The sequence below is a fragment of the Papaver somniferum genome, chromosome 7 (assembly GCF_003573695.1).
Source record: "Papaver somniferum cultivar HN1 chromosome 7, ASM357369v1, whole genome shotgun sequence".
Taxonomy (NCBI): domain Eukaryota; kingdom Viridiplantae; phylum Streptophyta; class Magnoliopsida; order Ranunculales; family Papaveraceae; genus Papaver; species Papaver somniferum.
Window position 1 is genome coordinate 226241524 of NC_039364.1, and position 5220 is coordinate 226246743.

Sequence of the window (5220 nt, forward strand, 5' to 3'; positions counted from 1 at the left end):
AAACCCTAGTTTTTCAATATTTTCTAAAATATTGCTCAAACCATGAAAAAGCTAAAAAGTCAAATGGTCACATGACCGACTAGGCTTCTCACGTCAAAAATTAAAATACTATTATTTTCTCAAAATATTGGTCGCACGAGCAAAGTTCTACTTGCTCATTCGACCAAAATTGAGAGTTTCAGTCAAGATCAAACTCTTTTGAAAATCCAAAATATTGCTCAAACGCGCACCAGAAAATACCAAAACTCCCAGGACTGAGAAAAGGGCAGTATGGTGACACGGGCATGCCACTTTGACAGACCATGTCCATCCCTTAGGCTTGCAAGGATACGGTCCCACACTCTTTCATAATTTTGACCTAATTAGCTCTCAACAGTTCATATTGGGTCTAAAGTCTCTCCAACCAACTTGGGATTTACTCAATCAACCACCAGATGGTCCCACGACCACCAAGAGCCGGTCCCATGACCCATTGGTCGGTCCATCATCTCCCTATAATTAGGTTTTATTACCTAATGCTCGCACAAGCACTATTTTAATAAATGATTAAACCAACATTTGATCATCCTTTCACCAACTGATCAACAAAAGATTTTGGTGCATGCTCACACGACCAGTGCTACATGGTCGGAAATCATCCCCTGTAGTCGGTCCCTCCTTCACTTAGTGACTTATTTTCAGTAAACCATCGATTGATCGGCAATCAATCAAAATTAGGGTTTCGAACAGAATACTCTGCAAATCATAATTCCGAGCAAGTTCAAACACTAATAATTTTATGTTGATCCATCAATCAACGTATGTATTAATTATATAATATTCGGCCGAACTACCAATATTTTAATTAATATTTTATTTGGTCATGCTACCAATAATTCATCGAATGAGCAATATTTGATCAGATGCTCGAATATTGATTCAACTATCAATATTCAGTAATTCATCAAACGAGCAATATTTGCTCAGATGCTTGAATATTGATTCAACTATCAATATTCAGTAATTCATCAAACGAGCAATATTTGCTCAGATGCTTGAATATTGATTCAACTATCAATATTCAGTAGTTCATCGAATAAGAAATATTTGCTCAGATGCTCGAATATTGATTCAACTATGAATATTCAGTAATCCATCAAACGAGCAATATGTGCTCAGATGCTTGAATATTGATTCAACTATCAATATTCAGTAATTCATCGAATGAGCAATATTTGCTCAGATGCTTGAATGTTGATTCAACTATCAATATTGAGTAATTCATCGAATGCTCGAATATTGATTCAACTAACAATATTGAGTAATTCATCGAATGAGCAATATTTGCTCAGATGCTCGACTATAGACACATTTTTGTATCTAATTTGTCTCGATTCTACATATTTATAGTGCTCATTTTTGTACTTATTATGGTGTTTTATGTGTGTGTAGGTATTGGCCAATAAACAATTTTGGAAAAATCGGCTTGAAAAATTGCGCGGGGCACCCCCGGAGGACAGTTGCTAAACGAACCCCAGAATTGGCTAAGGAGCACCAGGCTATGTATAGCCCAAATTTATCCTCAGCACCCACATTTGTCCACAACACCCAAGTCACCTACTATTGGCACCCCCTACTCTGGATAAGGGGCGACCAGCTTCTTCACCAAGATTTGAATTTCAGAAAGGCGGGAAAATTGTGCAGTTGCAAACCGGATTAGGGTTGAGACTCTGAGCCATTTCTAAGGAGACTCAAGGTCTTATTCTCGTCGGATTGGACCTGTTATAGCATAGCAGGGTTGCTGTGTGTGATCGGTTCGAAGGAATTGGGCTGTACAACCGTGTTGGAGCGAAACAGAGGAGGTGGAAGTTTATCGACTTCTGTTAATGACTAGGGTAAGTTTTAGTCGGAGTTTGACGTGGAGATGGGTTTGGATTCAGTTGATTCGTCAAAACATGATTGGTATGTGTCACAGATTCGCAAAAATAGCAACATAACTTCGAATCAATCAAAACAGAGGAGGAGCATTATTATCGGGAATTTTCTTGGTTCTATACATGGGGATTACGTGTAGATAAGGGTAGAAGATCTTCTGTATATTTAATGCCATTATTGGGAGATTCTTGGACGTCAGATTTAATTAGTAAGACGCGTAGAGAAGATTCAGAAAAGGAAATATCCGAGACTTGTTGTGAAGGAAAGAGAGGGATTGAATCGAGTTATTTTTGGGTATGCTGCCTATATATATAGGTTGTTTGAGAGTGACAGAAGGGGACGTACACTTTGGGGAAGTTTTGGAAGAGAACACAAAGCTGAAATCACAAGTTGAAGTTTTGTTTCTGCTGCTGCAATACCAAGAACACGAAGAACATTGACGCACACCCATCTGTCGCAAAGGACTATCGTTATTCAATAAAAGAACCTATTTATCATTTATCAACTGTGATTGCCTAAGGTCTTTAGCTACTATTTCTCCTTTGTAACAGAGATTCTGTAACACACTCACGCTGTTGCAAATCCGCTGTGTTATTACTTTTCATTCTTTTAATCATCTTTTGAGCCATAAAAAAATATTTTAAGATCATGATTAATACAAGGAGCTAAACCCCATTGCTGAGGCGATATAGGAAGCTATTTTTCCAACAAGAAGTGGTATATTCTATTTCATTTATTTTATTGCAATTATTATTATGATTATTTTCCTTGAGCTATAATTGAATATGATTTTTATTTGGGTGATTGTGATCTATTTTGATGAAGTATGCTTAGTTTATAGACTTTTGATGCTTCATACTTGATATTTACAATTATTGATTTTGAAAATCTACTTGTTGCAATATTTTAGAATCAAATTGAACGAGAAAATTGCATAAATATAAAGATTGGATTAAATCACTTTGAACTTGGAAAATAGTGGAATCTTAGCCTCAGTGTTCTTTTATTATTGATATCATCTTAGATTAAGTTTGCTATAATTTTTAGTGTGTTTTCTATTTTAGTTTAGAATTTAAATCTATATTTTATCCTTCGCAAGTCTGAGAATCGAACCACTTTTACCACTATCTACAAAACACATCAATTTTTGGCGCCGCCGACGGGGATTTGCTTTTAGGGTTTTAGACTTAATTTTATTTTATTTTTATTTTTAGGTTTTTATTATTTTTGTTCTTTTTTACGTTTTTGGGTATTTATCTTTTGTCTACAGGTTTTGGATCATAAAGAAAATTGAGCCAAGGAGTTTGGTGATTTCGTAAATACTGGATCTTAAAGCATAAAGACTTGGAGCGGAAGATTAAAGCGAAAAGAACGGAAAAGAAGACAATTTCTTCTAGTTATTTTATTTCTTAGGGTTTTGTTTATTTTTTCTTATTAAAATAATAATAAAAAACTGTATTAGGTTTTATTATTTTTGTAATTTTTCTTTTCTTTTTGGACACTTTGGACTTTAAAATTTGGGACATTATTTTTAAACCCTACGGAAGGGTAGTTTAAATATAAACTATGTGTAGAGAAGTACGGCGATTACGATATCTCCTCGGCCCCTCGGGTTCGTACATGACATAGGAGTTGTGGCTCGAGTCGACTTCAGCGGTTCTTCGCCCGTCTGGTACGAGAGGTAAGTTTTTCGAAACACCCGTGAATCCCCTGTCAGCGGGTTTACTGTATTCCTTCATTTGCATATATGCTGAGGACTTGAAAACAGCTGCTTTAATTTCCTAGTAAAGGGAAAGGACTGGCCATACAAGATAAGGGTTCGGATTTCATCACCGTTCTCTTCTTGCCCGCCTTAGGAAAACGAAACCAAACGCGAACCTAAGCCTAAATTTTGACTAGAACGAGACCTATAGGATAACGAGCTTAATAGGAAAGTCGTTCGAAAAATATTGGTTACTCTTTTGAGAATACTTCGAAGGTCATGATGGTTTCTGTGAGTTGAATGCGTGACTGCGCCGCCTTATAATACCGGTGAGGCCTTTGGGTATCAAAGCTCCACCGAGATTCCCTCGCCTCTATTCAACTTACTTTGACTCGGATTGATTCCAGAGGGGTTTGCTCAGATTGTAACGAGTTCCTTTTCGAAAGAATAGAAGCTGGTCTAGAAACAATCTAAGTGGAGCCATCATGTTTTTTGTTTGCTAGAAATTAATAGGTTTGATTTGGTTGAGTCAGCCTTGTTTTGTGATTGCATAGAATTCCCTACCTTATTCTTTTGCATGCCTGAACGTAAAAGAGACGCCCTAGGTAGATTTGTTAAAGAGAAACCTAGTAGTTCTAAGCGTCTCGATTACCTCAATTTAGAAAGCCCGATTCTTGAATATTCCATTTTTGAACGTCCGTTTGAGGAGAAAATCCCTGATATTCCAATAGTGCCAGAAATGGCAAATTTGAAAGCTTTGTTGAACCCTACTAGGACTACTCGTCCTCGTGTATCAGGTTATCTGAAACTGAAGAAAATTATGAACTTAAGCCTGGAACCTTACAGTTTCTCCCAATATTTTTAGGGAAAGAAAATGAAAACCCCTATTTCCATGTTAGGGACTTTGAGGAAATTTGTAGTACCCTAAAAATTAGAAACCTTGATGATGATGGTTTGAAACTCAGGTTATTCCCCTTTTCCTTGAAATATAAAGCCAAATCGTGGCTATATAGTTTGGCTTCCGGATCAATTGAAACATATGAACAACTTACATCTGCCTTTTTGAACAAGTTTTTCCCTAGGCACAAAACATCGTCTATTAGGACGCAAATCTGCACATTTTCGCAACAAGAGGGAGAATCCTTGTATAGGTATTTGGAAAGGTTCAATGATATATTAGCCCAATGTCCTCATCATGGTTTAGAAAAGGTTAGGTTAGTTCAGATCCTTTATGAGGGTTTAGATTATCCCACTACAACCACAGTAGAATCTATGTGTACAGGTGGGTTTGAAAACCAAACAGTTGATGATGCGATGACATATTTGCATGAAATCTCCGAAAAGACCCCACAATAGGAAAGTAATAGGGGACCCCAGAAAACAATTCTTCTAGGCAGAGGAAACATTAATAGGGTAGAAGGAATCTTTGAATCAGATGCCAAAATTGCTGCTATAGCAAAAAGGTTAGAAGCTTTAGAAGTGGGTCACACTAGTGGTAGATTAGAACTTTTTTGGGAAGGCCAGAATAATGAAGAGCAAGCCAATGCTCTGTATAATAACACTATATTCGACAACCGTCAGAAATTTGACCCATATTCAGAAAC

At 36.8% G+C, this 5220-nt stretch overlaps 1 pseudogene; it reads right to left on the bottom strand.

The window, feature by feature from the left end:
• Positions 1–4718: 4718 nt before the first annotated feature.
• LOC113300729 lies at positions 4719–4818 on the bottom strand (annotated as a pseudogene).
• Positions 4819–5220: the final 402 nt, after the last annotated feature.